At 45.1% G+C, this 27,995-nt stretch overlaps 1 pseudogene; it reads left to right on the top strand.

The window, feature by feature from the left end:
- Positions 1 to 1,071: 1,071 nt before the first annotated feature.
- LOC109754960 (GDSL esterase/lipase At1g28570-like) lies at positions 1,072 to 27,913 on the top strand (annotated as a pseudogene).
- Positions 27,914 to 27,995: the final 82 nt, after the last annotated feature.

Here is a 27,995-nt window from a genome sequence, read left to right on the forward strand (position 1 = left end):
CTGCCATGGGGTTGCTGCATGATGGCCATCTTTCCCTTAGTGACGTCGGCTTTAGGGAACTGGCAGATGCAGAGAAGTCTATCGATGTAGCTGCCCAATAGACGTATTGATGCCTTGATGGTGGCAGATGACTTATGGTGATAAACCTCATTATGCGCATGCCAGTTTTGCCCCAAGGTGATGATCACCGGAAGGCTATCTGCTTCCGAGCATTGGTTCAGCAAATGGAGAGCCCGTTACGGTGTTGAGTTGGTGATATCCTCGATGCGTGACATGCTCCATGACTACGATATCGCCTCGCAGAATGCATGCAGAGGGCATCTGCACATCGTGTGGAAAGTATCCACGGTTGTTAGACAACTTGAGGCCTCGTTTCACTTTATTCTCCATAGTTCCTAAGGAGTTTGGGGGAGTAGGTTACCCCCACATTTCCTCCAGATTGACACGAGTATCGTCTGATGCCCTGCTCACTGCAGTAGTAGTCATGCTTGTAAATGTGTCGATGTTGATACGGTACGCATTCCGTACAGTTTGACCTGATCTATTGCAAGGTCAAAATGAAAATAAAAAAACGACAATCTAGCTGTGGGACAAAAAAAATTAGAAAAATATATATAACAATGTATCAACATCAAAAAAGATCACGTCAAGCTGCCAAGATTTTTGACGTTGGTGCCAAAATGCAAACTCGGGCATTCTTTTGTTCAAAACATACAAACCCTTATGCGCACACAAAAAAAAATAAAAACTGTTAACGAAAATTATACATTAAAAGAAACAAAAATGCTAAGCCTACTGTTAAAATCATCCGGCGAAGTCTACGGACCTCTGCCCCACCTCACTAATTTACTAAACTCAGTCCACTCCCTTCACTATGGCCTTCCTTTCCCTATGATTTTCAATAAAATAATGCGGCCCGTGGATGAATGGCAATGTTTTTTCTTTTTAGTTAGTTTTTCGGGCTTCAATCTTCTTTGATTTTGTCTGTCTAGACAGGTTATGGAGTTTTGGCGTAGATTCATGCCAGCTTCTTGAGGCGGCTAGGTTATAGTTTCTTATTGTGTGTACACGATGACGAGATTTGATGGCAGGTTCTTCAGATCGATTCAAGTGTTCAATGGCAACTATTGTGACTCCATGGCGCTGGTCTTTAGGGGCACGTGCATAAAGACTTCTGAGCTGTCATTAACAAGGTCAGACTGGCTCGGTATAAAAGCAATGACAACGGTGCTTCGGCCGCTCATTCTGGCATGGAATTGGTCGTTCGATGGTCTAAGGACCACAATACAACTTTTATTATGTTTGAAATGTTTTGTACTCGTACTTCGATATAGCAAAGTTGTAAAAGAAATGGGTTTGCTATTTTTCACTTGGATTAATAAATAATTATTGCTCAATCAACTGTTAAACTTTCTAATTTGGCATGCTGTGACCCGTGCATGGTTTAATTTGGCGAGCTGTGATCCGTGCACCAGCGGATGTTTTTCTTAACACAATAAGTGCACATATACGCATCCACACTTACCTTTATAAACGCACATACATACGTCCTACTTCTATGAGCATCTTTAAAATACCGAGCCGGCATCATATTTTGAAATTGACGAAGTCATCACACACATCTCATAGTCTACGAAAACATCTTCTCCCGCTAAACGAACATTGCTGAAAAATTTGCAATAAATTCAAAAAATACAAGCATCAATGTCAAGTTTGAGACATGAACCTAAGGATTAGTTCCATCGCAAGATTGCACCAGCAGATATCCTAAAACAAGAAACGAAGCACGCCCCGGGCGCTCTCAGCGATTTGGAAGATCTGGCCGTCCATTGTGTTTCCTTGATGTGTTTCCGGCCTTTGGATCAAGGCGCTGGAGGACGTCGGCAGTTGGATCGAACCTGAGCTCCTGTAGCAATGGATAGTTACTCCCGCGGTGAAATATCTCGTGCCACGCGTGTAAAATCGGTGCCCCCAAGGGCATTTTAGTCATTTCACTTCTACGTATAAAATCTCACCAGCTCCCGTAGAACCCTAGCCGCCTCCTCGATCGCGTCCTTCTCTCCCCTTCCCAGCCACTTGCCCTACTGCCTCGCCCGCCCCGCCCTGCTGCCTCGCCCGCCGCGCCCTGCCCGTCCCGCTCGCCGCGACCGTGGCCGATAACCGCACCCCCTGTCCCGCCCCGCTCGCCGTGGCCGATGCCCCACCTGTAGGAGATATGCCCTAGAGGCAATAATAAATGATATTATTTATCTCCGAGTTCACAATTATGTTTATGTTCCATGCTATAACTGCAATGATTCTCGAGTCTGCAATATCCACGAGGCTCGGAGGAAGACTCATATGCATGTGTGGAATAATAAACGATAAGAAGTATTCCTAGTCTGGCCTCTAAGACTAGCTCAAGTGTTGCATGATGATTCTGTTTTCCTGGTCATGGGCATGTCTATGCCAGCAATTTTGAGGGCACAATGTTAAGAGAACATTTGTGTTGAATCGATCCGGATTGATGTTATGCTATGAGATTCATTCGTCACAAGTTTATTGGTACATAACTATAACGCCCGGATAATCATGCTACAGTAATCTCACGTTAATGATGGCACGTCACCTCTGTCACTGTAATTAATCTCGGGTTAATTCAAAACCGTTTCAAATTTAAATCTTAAATAAGTCAAACGACAAAAGTTTTCAAATATTATAATAAAAATGTTCGGGCCATGTCAATTATTGCATCGGTAATTATGGTGAAGTAATCACATTTTTATAAAATGCCTAAATGCTTTTAAATGAATTAAAACAGAAAAGAAAATAAATAAATAAAAAGAAATTACAAAAAGAAAAGAGAACAAAACAAAAAAAAAACAAAAAGAGGAGCCCCCCACCCCATTGGACCTGGCCCAACTGGGCCAACCCCCAGGCCCAGCCGGCCGGCCCACCCCTCTCCCCTTATCCACTCCCCAGTACCCCCCCCCCCCCACCGACACTCCCCCCCACCCGACGAAATATCCTCCCGTCCTCTGCCTCCTCCGATCTGGATCGGGAGGAGGCCACCGTCGCCGTCGCGCTCAATCCCGCGCCGCCTCGCCCTCGCCGGAGCACGCCCCCGCCGGCCTGCTTCCCCTTCTCCGCCTCGCCGGTCTTCCCCGTCACTCCTCCCCGCGCTCGCTGCCCAGACCGCGTCCTCCCCCCCGTGAGCGCTCCCCTCTCCTCTCCCCCTGCCCCGGCTAGGCCGCTCCGCGCGCGCCCACCAGTGGCCGCCGCGCGCTCCTCCGTTGCGCCCCGCCGCGGCCAGCGCCCCCCCCCCCCCCCCCGCCGTGGCCTCGACTGGCCACGTCCAGCTCGGGCGCCACCGCGCGCGACCGAAGCCCCTCGCGCGCCCGCGCCCTCGCCCCGCCACAGCTGCCCCGCTCCCTCCCCTCGCACTCGCCCGCGCCGACGCGAGCCCGGGTCGCCCGTCCTCCCGCACCGGCCAGGCCTACCCCGCGACCTGTCGTGCCGCGCTGGCCGCGCCTCCCCGGCAGCCCCTGCTCGCTCCGCTCGCCGGCCCTTGCTGCCGCTGGACCAGCAGTGGCCGCGGCCACAGCCGCCGGCGCCTACCCCCCCCCCCCCCCGCGCCTACCGAAGGCCGCCACGGCCCCGTCCTGCCGCGCTGGGCTACGACCACCGCCGGCGCCCCCTGATGCCCCGTTCGGATGCACGGGCGCCCACGCCACACCCCGCGCCCGTTAACCCTGATGGCCCCATGGGCCTATGACAAGTGGGCCTAGCCCCTGAACGAAAAAAAGAGGGAAATGAAAAAATAAAAAATAAAATAAAAATAAAATAAAAATAATAATAAAATAAAAATAATAAATAAAATAATAATAAAAATAATAAATTAATTAATAGAAATTAATGAATAAATAAATAAAGAAAATAAAATTAAATATAAAAATAATTTTAATTAATTAATTAATTAATTAACTAAATTAATTAAGTTAATTAATCCTGTTTAAATTAATCTAATTAGATAATTAATTTAATTAAACAGTAATTATTTAGCTAAATCTTAATTAACCTAAACAGAGAATGACAGGTGGGTCCCACTGGACCCACATGTCAGTTTGACTTAGTCAACCCCTGTTGACTGCTGATGTCAGCATGGCATCATGCTGATGTCATAAATCCAAATTTCGAATTAAATTAAATAATTAATTAAATTCCAGAAATTAATAAATCTTTAGAAAATCATATCTTTTAATCCGTAACTCGGATTAAAATATTTTCAACATGAAAGTTGCTCAGAACGACAAGACGAATCCGAATACGCAGTCCGTTCATCCACCACACCTCCCTAACCTATCGAACTAGCAACTTTCCTCCTCCGGTCCGTCTGTCCGAAAACGCGAAACATCGGGAATACTTCCCGGATGTTCCCCCCCTTCGCCGGTACCACCTACTGTCGCGTTAGGACACACCTAGCACCGCTCATTGTCATGTCACGCATCGTCATGCTTATGTTTGCATTGTATTTACTGTTTCTTCCCCCTCTTCTCTCCGGTAGACTACGAGACCGACACTGCTGCTGCCCAGTTCGACTACGGAGTTGACGACCCCTCCTACTTGCCAGAGCAACCAGGCAAGGCCCCCCCCTTGATCACCAGATATCGCCTATTCGTCTCTATACTGCTTGCATTAGAGTAGTGTAGCATGTTACTGCTTTTTGATATCCTATCCTGATGCATAGCCTATCCTTGCTACTACTGTTGATACCTTTACCTGCAATCCTATATGCTTAGTATAGGATGCTAGATTTCCATCAGTGGCCCTACATTCTTGTCCGTCTGCTGTGCTATACTATCGGGCCGTGATCACCTGGGCGGTGATCATGGGTATATACTTATATACTATATACATGACACATGTGATGACTAAAGTCGGGTCGGCTCGAGTACCCGCGAGTGGATCTTTGTGGCGGAGCGACAGGGCAGGTTGAGACCGCCTAGGTGAGAGGTGGGCCTGGCCCTGGTCGGCGTTCGCGGTTACTTAACACGCTTAACGAGATCTTGGTATTTGATCTGAGTCTGACCATTTGGTCTATACGCACTAACCATCTACGTGGGAGTAGTTATGGGTATCCCGACGTCGTGGTATCAGCCGAAGCTCTTTTGACGTCAGCAACTGAGTGGCGCGCGCCGCATTGGACCGTAAGCTCGCGCTTGTATTAAGGGGGCTAGGTCTGCTTCCGTCCGCGTACGCAACGTGCAGGTGTGCATAGGGCGATGGGCCCAGACCCCTGCGCGCATAGGTTTAGACCGGCATGCTGACCTCTCTGTTGAGCCTAGGTGGGGCTGCGACGTGTTGATCTTACGAGGCCGGGCATGACCCAGAAAAGTGTGTCCGGCCAAATGGGATCGAGCGTGTTGGGTTATGTGGTGCACCCCTGCAGGGAAGTTTATCTATTCGAATAGCCGTGTCCCTCGGTAAAAGGACGACCCGGAGTTGTACCTTGACCTTATGACAACTAGAACTGGATACTGAATAAAATACACCCTTCCAAGTGCCAGATACAACCCGGTGATCGCTCTCTAACAGGGCGACGAGGAGGGGATCGCCGGGTAGGATTATGCTATGCGATGCTACTTGGAGGACTTCAATCTACTCTCTTCTACATGCTGCAAGATGGAGATGACCAGAAGCGTAGTCTTCGACAGGACTAGCTATCCCCCTTTTATTCTGGCATTCTGCAGTTCAGTCCACTGATATGCCCCTTTACACATATACCCATGCATATGTAGTATAGCTCCTTGCTTGCGAGTACTTTGGATGAGTACTCACGGTTGCTTCTCTCCCTCTTTTCCCCCTTTCCTTTCTATCTGGTTGTCGCAACCAGATGTTGGAGTCCAGGAGCCAGACGCCACCGTCGACGACGACACCTACGACGCTGGAGGTGCCTACTACTACGTGCAGGCCACTGACGACGACCAGGAGTAGTTAGGAGGATCCCAGGCAGGAGGCCTGCGCCTCGTTCGATCTGTATCCCAGTTTGTGCTAGCCTTCTTAAGGCAAACTTGTTTAACTTATGTCTGTACTCAGATATTGTTGCTTCCGCTGACTCGTCTGTGATCGAGCACTTGTATTCGAGCCCTCGAGGCCCCTGGCTTGTATTATGATGCTTGTATGACTTATTTATGTTGTAGAGTTGTGTTGTGATATCTTCCCGTGAGTCCCTGACCTTGATCGTACACATTTGCGTGCATGATTAGTGTACGGTCAAATCGGGGGCGTCACAATAACACAGAGATGGTTAACGTTTGCATGATTCCTTAGACCATGAGAGTATCGAGTTTCTTCATGCTTGCCTCATGAACTTTGGGGTTTGTTAAACGTCATCCGTAAATGGGTGGCTATTACGGCGGCTTACGGGTTCATGGAAAAGTGTGTCAAGTAACTTGATAGCTCAAGATTGGGATTTGCTCCTCCGACGATGGAGAGATATCTCTGGGCCCTCTCGGTGTTACGGTATCCATCATCGTCTGGCCAGACACTTTGTGATTTGATCATGGGGATGCCGGAACACGATAACGAGAAAAGAGAACAATACCGGTAACGAGGTAACTAGCATAGTGGACAAGTTGTTGATCCACGGGAATGCCAACATGTCTCACCTCGGGTATTTGTAACATATCGCGAAGCAACAGGAATAGCACACGGCAACTGGAGGTTCACTCGAATATTTATTCGTGTGGGTATAGGGGTCAATATGGGTGTCCACGGCTCCGATGTTGATCATTGATCGGAAGGGGTTCCGGGTCATGTCTATACTTCACCGAACCTATAGGGTCACACGCTTAAGGGTCATCTATCTGCTGAATACTAGACAGGGAGTCTGAGAGAAAATCACCGAAAAAGTTTCGGACAGCGGAATCGTACCGCAGAGAGAGGTCACCGGATGAGTTTCGGTGAAACCGAAAAAGTTGTTTCGGGGTATGCCATTAAGTCAAAATGGTTTCGGCACATGCCTGATAATTCTTGGAGGGTGCCAGAATCATTCTGGAAACTTTTTGGAATTTTCAGAATAAAAACTGAAAACGTTTCGGAGCTACCGGTACCGCTTTGGCTGTTTTTCGCAGATGAAATTCACTAATCTGAAATTGTTTCAGAACGAATCCAAAATCGTTTTAGTGGGTACTAGAATTATTCTAAGACCTACAGAAATATTTTCGGATTTAGTGGACGCGAAAAATTGTCTTCATGAATAGTGAAAACGCATTCTTGTTTGCTTTTCGCAGATGAAAATCACTAAACTGAAATTGTTTCGGAACGCGTTGAAATTATTTTAGTGGGTACTGGAAATGTTCTGAGCCCACATAAATATTTTTAGTTCGAACGGACGCTGAAAACTGTCGTCATGAATAGTGAAAGTGCTTTTTGCTTGGCTTCTTGGAGAAGCCACCTTGAGGGCCTTTTTGGTATTTCCCCCCTTGGCTTCTTGGAGAAGCCACCCTTGGGCTTGGCCTATATATAGGGGTGGAGGGGGCTGCCTAAAGGATGATCCCTTCTCACATACAAGTGCCATGCATGATCTGGCTTCTCTCTCCCTCCCAGCGAAACAGTTTCGTAGAGCCGAAAGGCTGTCTGGGTTCCGGTGGGAACTAGTTCTGGACGGCGAAGCCCTGCCGGATAGATGACACCGTATGTGTGCAACTCTGTAGAGAGATCGTAGTTTCGGTCTTAGTTCGTGAGTGCCTCCCGAAGGGCTGTCCGTGTGACCGTCCGAGTTTCGAAGGTCCTCCCGAAGGGCTGTCCGAGTGACCGTTCGAGTTTCGAAGGTCCTCCCGAAGGGCTGTCCGCGACACCGTCCGGGGGGCTGTTCGACCGCCTCCCGAAGGGCTGTCTGAGGAGCAGATGAGGGTATACATCCTCGCGGTTGGGAGGTTGTAAATCCTAGCTGCGGGGATCTGCACCACCGATCGTCATCGACTCTACTTCCCGCTGCGCTACGAGTCGGTAACGAAAAAGATCAAACCATGTATGCAGTCTCCATAGTGGTCCTGGGCTGGTGCGTAGGTCGGAAAATTTTTGTTTTCTGACGCGTTACCCTACAGTGGCATCATGAGCCGTGCTATGCGTAGATGCAGGTTGCGATCTAGAATACATAGAGATGTATGGGTATTGCATAATATAATTAGGTAGTAGATGAGATCTATTGCTGAAAATTATTTATGCGGGTGACAGATGAAATCTGTTACCCGACGTTCTTGCTACTTCCCTAGAATTTGCGTTTGCTCAATCTCGAGACAGCATGGTGGAATTTGACAAAGTTCTGGCAATCCGTGATCCTGATTGATCATGGAAGTGCTATCAGTTCTTTGGGTTCTGCCGTAGTCAAAAGAAAGATGAAATTCGCAGATGAAAGGGCATTGCAGATATGATCTGCATGGGGGTCATGCGTATGACGAAGTTTAGTATGGGGCTCGAGATTTAAATTATCTCGTGTCTCATACACCCCGAGATGTTAATCTAGCAACTTGAATAATCATACTTGATGATAAAACGTTGGTAGCTGCGGTTTAAGTCAAAACCTTAGAAGCCACGTAAAATAAATTTTTGCATAAACCGATTAGAGGCGTCTAACTTGGTTTTGCAGGATGTGCATGTGATGTGGTATAGCAATGCTCATATTCAATTTGATTATGTATGAGATGACTATATGATGTAATTAACATGACCTGCGTGTCATGATTCGGCATGATGGTTGGAGCCATATGATTGTCACTTTAATGACCTGCGTGTCAACCTTAAGTAATGCACTTATTTTATTAGCTATAGAGATAGCAATATTATCTGGTGCATCGACAAGGTGGTGGCAATCTTCGTGAAGGTGAACACCGACGCGAATGCCGAAGACGAAGAAATGAAATACTTCTCCGTCAGAAAGGGCTATACCATATCATGCTATTATGAATTGCTTGAGATGTTTATCCCTTATGATGCACCCTTCTTGATTGCGCAGTAGTCGCTTTTTATTAGGGTGATCTCTCACTTAAAATATCAAAGTAGTTAGTGTTCACCCAAGTGTAGCACCGTCTGAAATTCGTATCTTTTCGGGGTGCGCCATGTACACATGAGCACGAACGAATCGAGAGGAATGAGGCGGGTGAGGTCAGACCTCGCAACAAGATCACTTGGTTGTCTTTGACGTTCAGGCAGGAGAGTCCTGAGCTCGGAACACGCCCATCGAAAGATGAACAAGAATCACATAGAGATGTGATCGGCAAGTTGGCCTACCGATTGAAATTCGTGTCATCAGTGATGAACCCGTCAATGGCATCGAATAGAAATATGGATCTTGAATCACTCTAAATCAATTATGAGAGATATTGATTTGAGTGGGAGCGCACTGTTGAATTAACATGTTTAATTCTCAGTGCAATTAATTATGAACACTGTCTAAGTGTTTCTTGCAAAATAGTTGTAGAATAATGGCTCGCGATTCCACTTTCCCTGTTAAAATTGAATAGCTGTTAAATATCTGGTTAAAACTTTACGATTGGTAACGTAATATGAGGATTGTCCTCAAAAGTGCCGAGAAGGACTTTGTCCTATCGCATGCTTTCCGTATCCTCCCGCTAATGCTATGGATCATGTGACTCTCGTCCTTCGATCCAAAAGCTAGAATTCTGTTACGGTCAAGTGGAATATGTTTGCTTCCATGAAACCCAAACTTCGAAAGTTGGGATAGTTATATGATATTCATGGAACTGAAAATTATTTTCAGATACAAACAAAGCAATGTTTGTTTGCAAGTATTAGTAAAAGTGTTTACTATGCATTTGACTGTTGGGAAAGGGATCCAGAAGAACGCCTGTCATATAATGAAAGGTGAATAAAACAACAACTTAAGGAGAAAGGAAGTGTCCAAAGGGTGTTAGTATGACTTACACGCCTAGGAAGTCTGGGGCTAATGCCACTCTTAAGTTGGGTGCTTCTTCTGAGAGTAGGAGAAATACTAAAGGTTAAACTATTAGAAGTATAAAGGCAAAAGGAAAGAAGACTGGAATATCCAGCTCATGTATGAATGTCATACAAGTTTTTGATGTATAGTAGGCTGGTCAAAGATATAGTTCTTGGGAATTATGGTTAAACATGTTAATCACTAATTCTTGGGTATTGTGAGTTAATCACAAAGATACCCGCTCGATTGCATTCTGTTACGAATCAATGTAAGAGCTACTATGGCCTAAAAGGACTAGCCAGAAATGAGGTTAAGGTATACACAGGGAACATAGTAAATGTTACTATACCTTCCATCGGTGTATTGCCGTCTGTATTTATTTTCATAATTCATTTAGAGTTTTACAAACTCTAGCCCATTGCATAAGGTATCTTGCAAGAAGGTTGTTCATAAGAGAACTTTTTATGTTCGAAGTTATGAATAACACAAGGGCCTTACTTTCATTATGAATGAGATGTATGTTATGAATATTGATAATAATACAATACCTCTGGGTTTACTTTCATAATTCATTTTAGAGTTTCATACACTCTAGCCCATTGCACAATGTTTGTTCCAAAAGAGTTGTTCATAAAAAACAATTGTTGTTAAGTATTATGAACAACATGAAGGGCCATGCTTCCATCCAAGATGGGATGTATGTTATGAATATTGATGGTAATATGATACATCCATAACACTGACGCTAAATGTCGCAAGACTAAAAGAATACCACACAAGTGTGGCACTACATTTGGTCACATTGGAGAAACCCGCATGGAAAATTCCATTATGATGGATTTTGAAGTCTTTTTGATTTTGAATCATCTGACACTTGCAACTTTCCTCCAAAAAGTGAAGTGACTAAAATACCGTTCACAGGCCATAAGGAACGAACAACAAACTTATTAGTGATCATACATTTGATGTGTGTAGTCCGATAAGTGTTGTTAGTGGTGGATTTATTTATCTTCAGAAATGACTCAAGTAGATATATGGATATTTACTTGATGAGACGTAAGTCTGGATCTTTTGAAATCATTCGAAAGGTTTTCAAAAATGAAGTAGAAGTTATTGTAACAAGAAAATTATGTTTCTGCAATTTGATTGCACAAAGGAATATTTGAGTTACATGTTTAGCGAATGTCTGATGAGTTGTGAAAGGGTTTTCATAACTTGCACCTCCCGGAACACCACTGCAAGTGAAAAGTCCGTGGAGATGTAATCTAACCATTTATGACATGGTAAGGTCAAAGAAGACATAAATAAATTTGCCATTATCCCTTTTAAAGTGATGCTTTAGAGACTGCAGGTTTTACACTGAAAAGAGCTACATCGGGTCTGTTGAAATGAAGCCATGGTATGGTACGCCCAACCATGTTATATCTTTTCTTAACATTTAGAATATGGGGCTTGTGTAAAAGGTTACAAACCTATTCCAAATCAGACAAGTGCTACTTTGTAGGTTATACCAAAATGTTGGGTATTCCTCCCTCACTATGCCGAGGCAAATAGTTTTGCCGCGAAACGGTGTGCTTTTAAAGAGAATGGTTCTTTCAAAAAGGTGAGTGGGAGAATAGTGCAACTCGACGAGATAAACAGTATCTTCGTCATCAGATCAAAGGAAAGAGACCTTGGAAGTAATTCCAGAGTTTCCTACTGCGACTGATACGGAAGTCTCTACAATAAAATGTATGAACTTCAGTCGAACTTGTAGCTGAACCACGTAGGCAAGGCTCGTGCAAACCTCTCAGGTGCGCAAACGAGATATTGTTGTTAGACAACATTATACCTACGATACACAAGGAAGCGTTGATGGGCCCTGACTCCGAAATTGGCTAAATGCCAATACAACCCGAGTTAGTTTCCATATAAGTGATTCAAGATTAAGACCTTGATACACCTTTCGGAAGACTTAGAGTCTAACGAATATTTATGGAACTTAAAACTGATACAGATAAAAATGTTTTATCCATAAAGCTCGACTTGTTGAAATAACAAGTTCAAGAGTTGACTACGATGAGGTTGTTTTCATCGTAGCGATGCTTAAAGTCGGTTCAGGTTGAACTAGCAATTAATACATATTTCAATCATGAGATATGAAACATGGATGATAAAAGGATTTCCATCTGATGGAAATGAAAGCTAGGACTTGTATATGATACAGTCCAAAGTAATTTGTCAATCCAGAGGATGCTAGTAGGTATGCAAACTTCAGAGTTCCAGCAATGGACAGAAGAGAGCAAAATGGAGTTGGAATCTTCGTGTTTTGATGAAATCGTCAAAGGGGTTTTGATTTCATCAATGGGTAACGAAGATGCTTGTAATTCAAGAAAGTAAGTGGGAGCGTAATAATATTTCTAAAAACCTTATGTGCTTGGTGTTGGGGAACGTAGCAAAAATTCAAAATTTTCTACGCATCACCAAGATCAATCTATGGAGTAATCTAGCAACGAGGGGAAGGGGAGTGCATCTACATACCCTTGTAGATCGCGATGCGGAAGCGTTGCAAGAACGCGGATGAAGGAGTCGTACTCGTAGCGATTCAGATCGCGGTTGATTCCGATCTAAGCACCGAAGAACGGTGCCTCCGCGTTCAACACACGTGCAGCCCGGTGACATCTCCCACGCCTTGATCCAGCAAGGAGAGAGGGAGAGGTTGGGGAAGACGCCGTCCAGCAGCAGCACGACGGCGTGGTGGTGGAGGAGGAGTGTGGCAATCCTGCAGGGCTTCGCCAAGCACTGCGGGAGAGGAGGAGGACATGGAAGAGGGGAAGGGTTGCGCCAAGAGAAGAAGAACTTCGTGCGTAGGGCTGCCCCTTTGCCTCCACTATATATAGGGGGAGAGGGAGGGCTGCACCCCCACCTAGGGTTCCCTCCCTAGGGGTGGCGGCAGCCCCAATCCCCATCTGGGGTGGCGGCCAAGTGGGGGGAGAGGGAGGCGCACCAGGCATGGGCCTTTAGGGCCCATCTGCCCTAGGGTTTGCCCCCTCTTCTCTCTAGGCGCATGGGCCTTGGTGGGGAGGCGCCCCAGCCCACCTAGGGGCTGGTCCCTTCTCACACTTGGCCCATGTATGCCTCCGGGGCCCGTGGCCCCTCCCGGTGGACCCCCGGACCCCTCCGGTGGTCCCGGTACACTACCGGTGATGCCCGGAACACTTCCGGTGGCCAAAACCATACTTCCTATATATAAATCTTTACCTCCGGACCATTCCAGAACTCCTCGTGACGTCCGGGATCTCATCCGGGACTCCGAACAACATTCGGTAACCACGTATATCTATTCCCTATAACCCTAGCGTCATCGAACCTTAAGTGTGTAGACCCTACGGGTTCGGGAACCATGCAGACATGACCGAGACGTTCTCCGGTCAATAACCAACAGCGGGATATGGATACCCATGTTGGCTCCCACATGTTCCACGATAATCTCATCGGATGAACCACGATGTGGGGGATTCAATCAATCCCGTATACAATTCCCTTTGTCTATCGGTATGCTACTTGCCCGAGATTCGATCGTCGGTATCCCGATACCTTGTTCAATCTCATTACCGGCAAGTCTCTTTACTCGTTCCGTAACTCACATCATCCCGTGATCAACTCCTTGGTCACATTGTGCACATTATGATGATGTCCTACCGAGTGGGCCCAGAGATACCTCTCCGTTTACACGGAGTGACAAATCCCAGTCTCGATTCGTGCCAACCCAACAGACACTTTCGGAGATACCTGTAGTGCACCTTTATAGCCACCCAGTTACGTTGTGACGTTTGGTACACCCAAAGCATTCCTACGGTATCCGGGAGTTGCACAATCTCATGGTCTAAGGAAATGATACTTGACAATAGAAAAGCTCTGAGCAAATGAACTACACGATCTTGTGCTAGGCTTAGGATTGGGTCTTGTCCATCACATCATTCTCCGAATGATGTGATCCCGTTATCAACGACATCCAATGTCCATGGTCAGGAAACCATAACCATCTATTGATCAACGAGCTAGTCAACTAGAGGCTTACTAGGGACATGGTGTTGTCTATGTATCCACACATGTATCTGAGTTTCCAATCAATACAATTCTAGCATGGATAATAAACGATTATCATGAACAAGGAAATATAATAATAACCTATTTATTATTGCCTCTAGGGCATATTTCCAACAGTCTCCCACTTGCACTAGAGTCAATAATCTAGTCCACATCACCATGTGATTAACACTCATAGGTCACATCACCATGTGACCAACATCCAAAGAGTTTACTAGAATCAACAATCTAGTTCACATCACTATGTGATTAACACTCAATGAGTTCTGGTTTGATCATGTTATGCTTGTGAGAGAGGTTATTAGTCAACGGGTCTGAACCTTTCAGATCCGTGTGTGCTTTACGAATATCTATGTCATCTTGTGGATGCTACCACGCGCTATTTGGAGCCATTTCAAATAATTGCTCTACTATACGAATCCGGTTTACTACTCAGAGTCATCCGGATTAGTGTCAAAGTTCGCATCGGCGTAACCCTTTACGACAAACTCCTTTTCACCTCCATAATCGAGAAAATTCCTTAGTCCACTAGATACTAAGGATAAGTTCGACCGCTGTCATGTGATCCATTGACCAACTCATGGCAAGGCACACTTCATGTGCGGTACACAGCATAGCATACTGTAGAGCCTACATCTGAAGCATAGGGGACGACCTTCATCCTTTCTCTCTCTTCTGCTGTGGTCAGGTCTTGAGTCTTACTCAATACTCACACCTTGTAACACAGCCAAGAACTCCTTCTTTGCTGATCTATTTTGAACTCTTTCAAAATCATGTCAAGGTGTGCGTTCTTTGAAAGTATCATCAGGCGTCTTGATCTATCTCTATAGATCTTGATGCCCAATATGTAAGCAGCTTTATCCAGGTCTTCCTCTGAAAAACTCCTTTCAAACAACCCTTTATGCTTTCCAGAAATTTTACATCATTTCGGATCAAGAATATGTCATTCACATATACTTATCAGAAATGTTGTAGCGCTCCCACTCACTTTATTGTAAATACAAGTTTCTAACAAACTTTGTATAAACCCAAAAACTTTGATCACTCCATCAAAGCTTATATTCTGACTCCGAGATGCTTGCTCTAGTCCATGGAAGGATCGCTGGAGCTAGCATACCTTTTAGCATCCTTAGGATCGACAAAACCTTTCTGATTGTATCACATACAACCTTTCCTTACGAAAACTGGTAAGGAAACTTGTTTTGACATCCATCTGCCAGATTTCATAAATGTAGCTAATGCTAACATGATTCCGACGGACTTAAGCATCGCTACGGATGAGAAAATCTCATCGTAGTCAACTCCTTGAACTTGTGGAAATACTCTTTGCCACAAGTCGAGCTTCATAGACGGTAACATTACCGTCCACGTTCGTCTTCTTCTCAAAGATCCATTTATCTCGGATTTCATGGCTTCTAACCATTTGTCGGAATATGGGCCCACCATCGCTTCTCCATAGCTCGTAGGTTTAGTATTGTCCAACAACATGATATCTCAGACAGGATCACGTACCACTCTGAAGTAGCACGCATCCTCGTTGTCCTACGAGGTTTGGTAGTGACTTGATCCGAAGTTTCATGATCACTATCATAAGCTTCCACTTCAATTGGTGTAGGTGCCACAGGAACAACTTCATGTGCCCTGCTACACACTAGTTGAAGTGACGGTTCAATAACCTTATCAAGTCTCCACCATCCTCCCACTCAATTCTTTCGAGAGAAACTTTTCCTCGAGAAAGGACCCTGTTACTAGAAGCAATTACTTTTGCTTCCAGATCTGAAATAGGAGGTATACCCAACTGTTTTTGGGTATTCTATGAAGACGCATTTATCCGCTTTGGGTTCGAGCTTATCAGCCTGAAACTTTTTCACATAAGCATCGCAGCCCCAAACTTTTAAGAAACGACAACTTAGGTTTCTCTAAACGGTGTCGTCTCAACGGAATTGCGTGGTGCCCTATTTAAAGTGAATGCGGTTGTCTCTAATGCCTAACCCATAAACGATAGTGGTAATTTGATAAGAAACATCATGGTATGCACCATATCCAATAGGGTGCAGTTATGATGTTCGGACACACCATCACACTATGGTGTTCTAGGCGGTATTAATTGTGAAACACTTTCCACAATGTCTTAATTGTGTGCCAAACTCGTAACTCAGATACTCATCTCTATGATCATATCACAGACATTTTATCCTCTTGTCACGACGATCTTCAACTTCACTCTGAAATTACTTGAACCTTTCAATAATTCAGACTTGTGTTTCATCAAGTAAATACACTCAGCATCTACTGAAATCATCTGTGAAGTAAGAACATAACGATATCCACTGCATGCCTCAGCACTCATTGGACTGCATACATCAAAATGTATTACTTCCAATAAGTTGCTCTCTTGTTCCATCTTACTGAAAACGAGGCATTTCAGTCATCTTGCCCATGTGGTATGATTTGCATGTCTCAAGTGATTCAAAATCAAGTGGGTCCAAACGATCCATCTGCATGGAGTTTCTTCATGCATATATACCAATAGACATGATTCGCGTGTCTCAATCTTTTCAAAAACGAGTGAGTCCAAAGATCCATCTACATGGAGCTTCTTCATGCGTTCTATACCAATATGACTCAAATGGCAGTGCCACAAGTATGTGGTACTATCATTACTATTTTATATCTTTTGGCACGAACATGTGTATCACTGCGATCGAGATTCATTTTAGGTGCAAGACCATTGAAGGTATTATTCAAATAAACAAAGTAACCATTATTCTCCTTAAATGAATAACCGTATTGCGATAAACATAATCCAATCATGCTCAACGCAAACACCAAATCTTGATGGTAGAGGGAGCATGCGATGCTTGATCACATCAACCTTGGAAACACTTCCAACACATATCGTCATCTCACCTTTAGCTAGTCTCCGTTCATTCCGCAGCTTTTATTTCGAGTTACTAACACTTAGCAACCGAACCGGTATCTAATACCCTGGTGTTGCTAGGAGTACTAGTAAAGTACACATTCATATAATGTATATCCAATATACTTCTGTCGAGCTTGCCTGCCTTCTCATCTACCAAGTATCTAGGGTAGTACTGCTTCAGTGACCGTTCCCCTCATTACAGAAGCACTTAGTCTCGGGTTTGGGTTCAACCTTGGGATTCTACACTAGAGCAGCAAATGATTTGTTGTTTCATGGAGTATCCCTCTTGCCCTTGCCCTTCTAGAAACTAGTGGTTCTACTAACCATCAACAATTGATGCTCCTTCTTGATTTCTACTTTCGCGGTGTCAAACATCACGAGTTGCTCAAGGATCATCATATCTATCCCTGATATGTTATAGTTCATCACGAAGCTCTAATAGCTTGGTGGCAGTGACTATGGAGAACCATCACTATCTCATCTGGAAGATTAACTCCCACTCGATTCAAGCGATTGTGGCACTCAGACAATCTGAGCACATGCTCAACGATTGAGCTTTTCTCCCTTAGTCTGCAGGCTTAAGAAACTTGTCAGAGGTCTCATACCTCTTGACGTGGGCATTAGTCTGAAATCCCAATTTCAGTCTTCGGAACATCTCATATGTTCTGTGACGTTTCAAAAACGTCTCTGGTGCCACAATTCTAAACCATTAGCATTACGCACTGAACTATCACGTAGTCATCAAAAACGTGTATGTCAGATGTTTCGTAACATCTACAGACGACGCTGAGGTTCAGCACACCGAGCGGTGCATTAAGGACATAAGCCTTCTGTGCAGCAATGAGGACAATCCTCAGTTTACGGACCCAGTCCGCATAATTGCTACTACCAACTTTCAACTAAATTTCTCTAGGAACATATCTTAAATAGTAGAACTAAAGCGTATGACATAATTTGCAAAGACCTTTTTGACTATGTTCATGATAATGAAGTTCATCTGATTATGAACTCCCACTCAGATAGACATCCCTCTAGTCATCTAAGTGATACATGATCCGAGTCAAACTAGGCCGTGTCCGATCATCACATGAGACGGACTAGTCATCATCGGTGAACATCTCCATGTTGATCGTATCTACTATACGACTCATGTTCGACCTTTCGATCTCTTATGTTCCGAGGCCATGTCTGTACATGCTAGGCTCGTCAAGTCAACCTAAGTGTTTTGCATGTGTTCCGAGGCCATGTCTGTACATGCTAGGCTCGTCAACACCCGTTGTATTCGAACGTTAGAATCTATCACACCCGATCATCACGTGGTGCTTCGAAACAACGAACCTTCGCAACGGTGCACAGTTAGGGGGAACACGTCTCTTGAAATTTTAGTAAGGGATCATCTTATTTATGCTACCGTCGTTCTAAGCAAATAAGATGCATAACATGATAAACATCACATGCAATCAAATAGTGACATGATATGGCCAATATCATTTTGCTCCTTTGATCTCCATCTTCGGGGCACCATGATCATCTTTGTCACCGGCATGACACCATGATCTCCATCATCATGATCTCCATCATTGTGTCTTCATGAAGTTGTCACGCCAACGATTACTTCTACTTCTATGGCTAACGCGCTTAGCAATAAAGTAAAGTAATTTACATGGCGTTATTCAATGACACGCAGGTCATACAAAAATAAAGACAACTCCTATGGCTCCTGCCGGTTGTCATACTCATCGACATGCAAGTCGTGACTCCTATTACAAGAATATGATCAATCTCATACATCACATATATCATTCATCACATCTTCTGGCCATATCACATCACATAGCACATGCTGCAAGAACAAGTTAGACGTCCTCTAATTGTTGTTGCATGTTTTACGTGGCTGCTATGGGATTCTAGCAAGAACGTTTCTTACCTACGCAAAAGCCACAACGTGATATGCCAATTTCTATTTACCCTTCATAAGGACCCTTTTCATCGAATCCGATCCGACTAAAGTGGGAGAGACAAACACCCGCTAGCCACCTTATGCAACTAGTGCATGTCAGTCCGTGGAACCTGTCTCACGTAAGAGTACGTGTAAGGTCGGTCCGGGCCGCTTCATCCCACGATGCCGCCGAATCAAGATAAGACTAGTAACGGCAAGTAAATTGACAAAATCGACGCCCACAACTACTTTGTGTTCTACTCGTGCATAGAAACTACGCATAGACCTAGCTCATGATGCCACTGTTGGGGAACGTAGCAGAAATTCAAAATTTTCTACGCATCACCAAGATCAATCTATGGAGTAATCTAGCAATGAGGGGAAGGGGAGTGCATCTACATACCCTTGTAGATCGCGATGCGGAAGCGTTGCAAGAACGCGGATGAAGGAGTCGTACTCGTAGCGATTCAGATCGCGGTTGATTCCGATCTAAGCACCGAAGAACGGTGCCTCCGTGTTCAACAAACGTGCAGCCCGGTGACATCTCCCACGCCTTGATCCAGCAAGGAGAGAGGGAGAGGTTGGGGAAGACTCCATCCAGCAGCAGCACGACGGCGTGGTGGTGGTGGAGGAGTGTGGCAATCCTGCAGGGCTTCGCCAAGCACTGCGGGAGAGGAGGAGGACATGGAAGAGGGGAAGGGCTGCGCCAAGAGAAGAAGAACTTCGTGCGTAGGGCTGCCCCTTTGCCTCCACTATATATAGGGGGAGAGGGAGGGCTGCGCCCCCACCTAGGGTTCCCTCCCTAGGGGTGGCGGCAGCCCCAATCCCCATCTGGGGTGGTGGCCAAGTGGGGGGAGAGGGAGGCGCACCAGGCATGGGCCTTTAGGGCCCATCTGCCCTAGGGTTTGCCCCCTCTTCTCTCTAGGCGCATGGGCCTTGGTGGGGAGGTGCCCCAGCCTACCTAGGGGCTGGTCCCTTCTCACACTTGGCCCATGTATGCCTCCGGGGCCCGTGGCCCCTCCCGGTGGACCCCCGGACCCCTCCGGTGGTCCCGGTACACTACCGGTGATGCCCGGAACACTTCCGGTGGCCAAAACCATACTTCCTATATATAAATCTTTACCTCCGGACCATTCCGGAACTCCTCGTGACGTCTGGGGTCTCATCCGGGACTCCGAACAACATTCGGTAACCACGTATATCTATTCCCTATAACCCTAGCGTCATCGAACCTTAAGTGTGTAGACCCTACGGGTTCGGGAACCATGCAGACATGACCGAGACGTTCTCCGGTCAATAACCAACAGCGGGATCTGGATACCCATGTTGGCTCCCACATGTTCCACGATGATCTCATCGGATGAACCATGATGTCGGGTATTCAATCAATCCCGTATACAATTCCCTTTGTCTATCGGTATGCTACTTGCCCGAGATTCGATCGTCGGTATCCCGATACCTTGTTCAATCTCGTTACCGGCAAGTCTCTTTACTCGTTCCGTAACTCACATCATCACGTGATCAACTCCTTGGTCACATTGTGCACATTATGATGATGTCCTACCGAGTGGGCCCAGAGATACCTCTCCGTTTACACGGAGTGACAAATCCCAGTCTCGATTCGTGCCAACCCAACAGACACTTTCGGAGATACCTGTAGTGCACCTTTATAGCCACCCAGTTACGTTGTGACGTTTGGTACACCCAAAGCATTCCTACGGTATCCGGGAGTTGCACAATCTCATGGTCTAAGGAAATGATACTTGACATTAGAAAAGCTCTGAGCAAACGAACTACACGATCTTGTGCTAGGCTTAGAATTGGGTCTTGTCCATCACATCATTCTCCTAATGATGTGATCCCGTTATCAACGACATCCAATGTCCATGGTTAGGAAACCGTAACCATCTATTGATCAACGAGCTAGTCAACTAGAGGCTTACTAGGGACATGGTGTTGTCTATGTATCCACACATGTATCTGAGTTTCCAATCAATACAATTCTAGCATGGATAATAAACGATTATCATGAACAAGGAAATATAATAATAACCTATTTATTATTGCCTCTAGGGCATATTTCCGACAATGGACAGAAGAGAGCAAAATGGAGTTGGTTGTCGATCCAGAGGATGCTAGTAGGTATGCAAACTTCAGAGTTCCAGCAATGGACAGAAGAGAGCAAAATGGAGTTGGAATCTTCGTGTTTTGATGAAATGGTCAAAGGGGTTTCGATTTCATCAATGGGTAACGAAGATGCTTGTAATTCAAGAAAGTAAGTGGGAGCGTAATAATATTTCTAAAAACCTTATGTGCTTGGCACATTGGTAATTGGAAATAAATTTCTTGACACGAATTAGGACTTCATTTGAAAATAGTTTTTCGATGAAGTGCTTAGGCTAAATAGCCTCAATATTAGGCATGATGATCTATGGAGATAGATTTACCTAATGGGTCTAAGCAATGAATACATATTGACAAGGTGCTAAAACCTATTTAGCATTTAAAACGCCAAGGAGTGTTTCTTGACTAAGTCACATGGAAAGAGTTTTTACAAGACTCGGTGTCCCAAAACACTGAGGAGTAAAATACATGATGGAGATTCCACACACCTTCGTGTTTTGGATTAATCATGTATTCCATGGTTTGTAAAACAACCAGATATGTCCAATACTCCCAAGGTGTTGCGAGTATGGATACTAAAGTGATCAAAGTACTGATCGTGGGACAACAGTGAAAGATGTCATTGAGTACTAGAGTAAGTACTGATGATATGTTTTCTTGCAAGCAGAGATCATGAAGAGTTCGTTGTAAAATGTTACATGGATACAGTCTTCATCTTTTCTCCATGCGATTTTCGATTTAAGTTAAGGGTTTTGTGTAATACACAATATGTTGGCATGGTAGTTGGAAATTGTTCCCAATAGGATACTGTGGCGAATTCTATAACAAATGACTAAGTATGTTGACGCTTTAGAAGCGACAAAAGAAGATGTTGAATCATATAGTTCATTCATGAACTTAGTATGGTTCCAAGATGGCTTTTGTCAATGGGACACTACTGCAGGTACTTGCTCCATAACTCAGTCTGAGGAATCCAGGTTCGACCTATGATTCAAATACATACAACGCCAAGTCCACACAAAATATGAATTTTGTGAAAGCATGAAAATGCGAGGATATGCAGAGATACACACGGAGCTGAAATTGTCAGATCCGATGGACATCAGGCTATACCACATGCGAAGCATTTTTTACACCAGTATGCCATAGGTGTAAAGTGCATTAGCATTAACTAGATTATTGACTCTAGTGCAAGTGGGAGTCTGTAGGAGATATGCCTTAGAGGCAATAATAAATGATATTATTTATCTCCGAGTTCACAATTATGTTTATGTTCCATGCTATAACTGCAATGATTCTCGAGTCTGCAATATCCACGAGGCTCGGAGGAAGACTCATATGCACGTGTGGAATAATAAACGATAAGAAGTATTCCTAGTCTGGCCTCTAAGACTAGCTCAAGTGTTGCATGATGATTCTGTTTTCCTGGTCATGGGCATGTCTATGCCAGCAATTTCGAGGGCACAATGTTAAGAGAACATTTGTGTTGAATCGACCCGGATTGATGTTATGCTATGAGATTCATTCGTCACAAGTTTATTGGTACATAACACAGAGATGGTTAACGTTTGCATGATTCCTTAGACCATGAGAGTATCAAGTTTCTTCATGCTTGCTTCATGAACTTTGGGGTTTGTTAAATGTCATCCGTAAATGGGTGGCTATTACGGCGGCTTACGGGTTCATGGAAAAGTGTGTCAAGTAACTTGATAGCTCAAGATTGGGATTTGCTCCTCCGACGATGGAGAGATATCTCTGGGCCCTCTCGGTGTTATGGTATCCATCATCGTCTGGCCAGACACTTTGTGATTTGATCATGGGGATGCCGGAACACGATAACGAGAAAAGAGAACAATACCGGTAACGAGGTAACTAGCATAGTGGACAAGTTGTTGATCCACGGGAATGCCAACATGTCTCACCTCGGGTATTTGTAACATATCGCGAAGCAACAGGAATAGCACACGGCAACTGGAGGTTCACTCGAATATTTATTCGTGTGGGTATAGGGGTCAATATGGGTGTCCACGGCTCCGATGTTGATCATTGATCGGAAGGGGTTCCGGGTCATGTCTATACTTCACCGAACCTATAGGGTCACACGCTTAAGGGTCATCTATCTGCTGAATACTAGACAGGGAGTCTGAGAGAAAATCACCGAAAAAGTTTCGGACACCGAAAAGTTTCGGACAGCGGAATCGTACCGCAGAGAGAGGTCACCGGATGAGTTTCGGTGAAACCGAAAAAGTTGTTTCGGGGTATACCATTAAGTCAAAATGGTTTCGGCACATGCCTGATAATTCTTGGAGGGTGCCAGAATCATTCTGGAAACTTTTTGGAATTTTCAGAAATAAAAACTGAAAATGTTTCGGAGCTACCGGTACCGCTTTGGCTGTTTTTCGCAGATGAAATTCACTAATCTGAAATTGTTTCAGAACGAATCCAAAATCGTTTTAGTGGGTACTAGAATTATTCTAAGACCCACAGAAATATTTTCGGATTTAGTGGACGCGAAAAATTGTCTTCATGAATAGTGAAAACGCATTCTTGTTTGCTTTTCGCAGATGAAAATCACTAAACCGAAATTGTTTCGGAATGCGTTGAAAATTATTTTAGTGGGTACTGGAAATGTTCTGAGCCCACATAAATATTTTCAGTTCGAACGGACGCTGAAAAATGTCGTCATGAATAGTGAAAGTGCTTTTTGCTTGGCTTCTTGGAGAAGCCACCTTGAGGGCCTTTTTGGTATTTCCCCCCTTGGCTTCTTGGAGAAGCCACCCTTGGGCTTGGCCTATATATAGGGGTGGAGGGGGCTGCCTAAAGGATGATCCCTTCTCACATACAAGTGCCATGCATGATCTGGCTTCTCTCTCCCTCCCAGCGAAACAGTTTCGTAGAGCCGAAAGGTTGTCTGGGTTCCGGTGGGAACTAGTTCTGGACGGCGAAGCCCTGCCGGATAGATGACACCGTATGTGTGCAACTCTGTAGAGAGATCGTAGTTTCGGTCTTAGTTCGTGAGTGCCTCCCGAAGGGCTGTCCGTTTGACCGTCCGAGTTTCGAAGGTCCTCCCGAAGGGCTGTCCGAGTGACCATTCGAGTTTCGAAGGTCCTCCCGAAGGGCTGTCCGCGACACCGTCCGGGGGGCTGTTCGACCGCCTCCCGGAGGGCTGTCTGAGGAGCAGATGAGTATACATTCTCGCGGTTGGGAGGTTGTAAATCCTAGCTGCGGGGATCTGCACCACCGATCGTCATCGACTCTACTTCCCGCTGCGCTACGAGTCGGTAACGAAAAAGATCAAACCATGTATGCAGTCTCCATAGTGGTCCTGGGCTGGTGCGTAGGTCGGAAAATTTTTGTTTTCTGTCGCGTTACCCTACACCACCGCCTCGCCCGCCCGTCCCGCTCGTCGTGGCCGATGACCGTGATAACCCACAAGTATAGGGGATCGTTTGTAGCCTTCTTCGATAAATAAGAGTGTCGAACCCAAAGAGGAGCTAAAGGCAGAACAAATATTCCCTCAAGTTCTATCGACCACCGGTACAACTCTACGCACACTTGACGTTTGCTTTATCTAGAACAAGTATGAAACTAGTTTGCTAGAATAAAACTATGAATAAATTGCAAGGTAGTAAAAGTGGATAGCTTTTGTCAACGAGAAAAGTCATTTGTCCCTAGGCAATCGATAACATGTACCGGTAATCATTCTTGCAATTTTATATGAGGGAGAGGCATGAGCTAATATACTTTCTCTACTTGGATCATATGCACTTATGATTGGAACTCTAGAAAGTATCCGCAACTACTAAAGATCATTAAGGTCGTGAAACTCAACCATGGCATTAAGTATCAAGTCCTCTTTACTCCAATACGTCATACCCCACTTACTCGGGTTTAAGCTTCTATCACTCTCGCAATCCACCATAAGCGAACAATGAACATATTGCAACACCCTACAGTGGGGGCCCCTCAGGCTTGCGCGAGACGGAGGGCACCGTAGAACAGCACCATAAATAAAATATACAATCATACCAGCCAAGATCACGATTAACCCATAGGACAAAACGGATCTAATCAAACATCATAGGATAACCATAGATCATTGGGAAATAATATATGGAGTTGAGCACTATGTTTAAGTAGAGATTACAACGGAGAGAAGGGGTGTTACACTGCTGCATAGAGGGGGAGAGAGTGGGTGTTGACGGTAGCAAGATTGTTGATGAAGATCGCCGTCACGATCCTAGCCCCGGCGGCACTCCGACGCCACCGGGAGAGAGGGGGAGAGAGCCCCCTCCTTCTTCTTCTTCCTTGGCCTCCCCCCTACATGGGAGGAGGGTTCCCCCTCTGGTCCATGGCCTCCATGGCGACGGAGGGGCGGGAACCCCTCCGTTGGATCTCCCTCCCTCTTCTCTTTTGTTTCGTGCTCCCAGATCTGGCCGAAAACTGTTTCTTATATCTCCGGATGCTCTTCCGTTCTTTCCAATGACAAACAGGAAGTCAGGTTTAAAATGTAATTCTATGGACTGGTTTCTTCAGCCCTTTTTCTATGTGTTGGTGTTCTATATGACCGACATAAGACTCGACTTGTTAGATATTATGGAGGTTTAGTGAGCACCATGCCAAATTTCTCTACCATTTTCTTCTTTTTCACTTTAGCCAATATGAGTTACCCGGAGATCCGTAACTCCGATTGCGCTGATCTTTTTACACGATTTTTTCCTGATATAAGCTTCCTTGCGCCCGAAGTATAGCTCCAACCGACGTACGAGGTGAGCACAACCCACCACCACGCGCCAGGGGCCCGGGGCACGCCCTGGTGTATCATGGTCTGTGTGGGCCTCCGTTTGCGGTGATTCCAACTCCCAAAAATCACAAATATTCCAAAATAATTCTCTGTGGAGTTTCATCACATTTGGACTTTTTTTGATATGTATTTTCTGCGATACAAAAACAGGCAACAAACAGGAACTAGCACTGGGCACTGGATAAGTAAGTTAGCCCAAATAAATCATATAAAAAGTTGTCAAAAGTATGTAAAACTTGTATAATATTGACATGAAACAATCAAAAATTATAGATACGACGGAGACGTATCAGCATCCCCAAGCTTAATTCCTGCTCGTCCTCGAGTAGGTAAATGATAAAAAGATAATTTTGATGTGGAATGCTACCTAGCATAAACTTGATCATATATCTAGTCATGGTATAAATATTAAGACATAAGTGATTCAAAGCAATAGTCTATAATTTGACATAAAGACATCAATACTCAGGCATCCCAATAAACAATCACGTCTTTCAAAATATCAACGCTAAAGAAAGTTATCCCTACAAAATTATATAGTCTTGTCATGCTCTGTCTTCCTAACACAAAGTATAAATCATGTACTATCCCGGTGTCAGCCAAGCAATTGTTTCATATTTTTTAACGCGCTTCAGATTTTTCAACCTCACGCAATACATGAGCGCAAGCCATGGATTTAGCACTACGGATGGAGTAGAGTATGATGATAGGGGTAAATATAAAGAAGACAAAAAGGTAAGAAAGTCTCACATCGATGCGGCTAACCAACGGGCTATGGAGATGCCCATCAATTGATATCAACGTGAGGAGTAGGGATTGCCATGCAACGAATGCACTAAGAGCTATAAGTGTATAAAAGCTCCATATGAAAACTAAGTGGGTGTACATCTAATCCTATAATGAAACATTCCCACTAGTACATGAAAGTGACAACATATGAGACTCTCCATATGAAAACTAAGTGGGTGTACATCTAATCCTATAATGAAACATTCCCACTAGTACATGAAAGTGACAACATATGAGACTCTCCATATGAAAAACATGGTGCTACTTTAAAGCACAAGTGTGGTAAAGGATACTAACAATGCCCCTTCTCTCTTTATTTATTTATTTTCTTTCCCTTTTTTTCTTTCTTTTTCTTTCTTTTCTTGTTTCCTTTTTTTCTCTTATTGTCCGGAGTCTCATCCTGACTCGTAGGGGAATCATAGTCTCCATCATCCTTTCCTCACTGGGGCACTGCTGTAAAAATGATGATCATCACACTTCTATTTACTTATAACTCAAAAGGAATAAAAATTACAACTCGATATCTATGATAAATTATGACTCTATATGAATGCCTCTGGCAATGTACCAGGATGTGCAATGATCTAGCGTAACGTGCAGAAAGGAAGGAGGTGATGGCGAGCTCGCTGTTCCTGGTGGGGAGATCGGCGCCAACGACTACAACCACCCCTTCTTCCAGAACAGGACGCTCGAATGGGTCAGGCCCCTCGTGGCCCAGGTCATCAGCTCCATCACTCTCTCCATCGAGGTACGTGTACGCGCTCGACGACCAAAAATCCAAGCTGCAGCACGATTGGTCTTGACTGTTTCCACCACTTGCATGCCATTGCCAGGCTTTGATCGAGTTGGCAGCCAAGACCATGTACGTTCCGGGCATCTTCCCATTGGGGTGCACCCCGCGGTACCTCTTCCTCTTCCCCGGCGACGACCGCGACCCTGCCACGGGCTGCCTCCGGCGGTTGAACGACCTTTTCCTTGTCCACAACCGCATGCTGAAAGCCAAGCTCGAGGAGCTCCGCCGCGACCACCCCGGCGTGTCCATCACCTACGTCAACACCTACGACGACGTGCTCACCCTCATCGCCAAGCCGGCGGAGAACGGGTTCGGCGCGGAGACGGTGCTGAAGGCGTGCTACCCCATCTTGGACGCCCGGGACGGCGGCAGTGCCGTGCCCGGACCCGTCGAGGTACGTGTCATTCGACGGCCTGCACCTGACCGAGGCGGCGTACAAGATCATGGCCAGCGGGATGCTCGATGGCCCGTACGCCGCGCCGCCCATCATGTCCACATGCAACCACAACTGCTAGACCTGCGTACAGTACATATGCAGGTGATCAAATAAAATCATCATTTGATTTGAATCGACAATAAAATCATCATTTCATTTGA

The sequence above is a fragment of the Aegilops tauschii genome, chromosome 2, assembly GCF_002575655.3.
Source record: "Aegilops tauschii subsp. strangulata cultivar AL8/78 chromosome 2, Aet v6.0, whole genome shotgun sequence".
Taxonomy (NCBI): Eukaryota; Viridiplantae; Streptophyta; class Magnoliopsida; order Poales; family Poaceae; genus Aegilops; species Aegilops tauschii.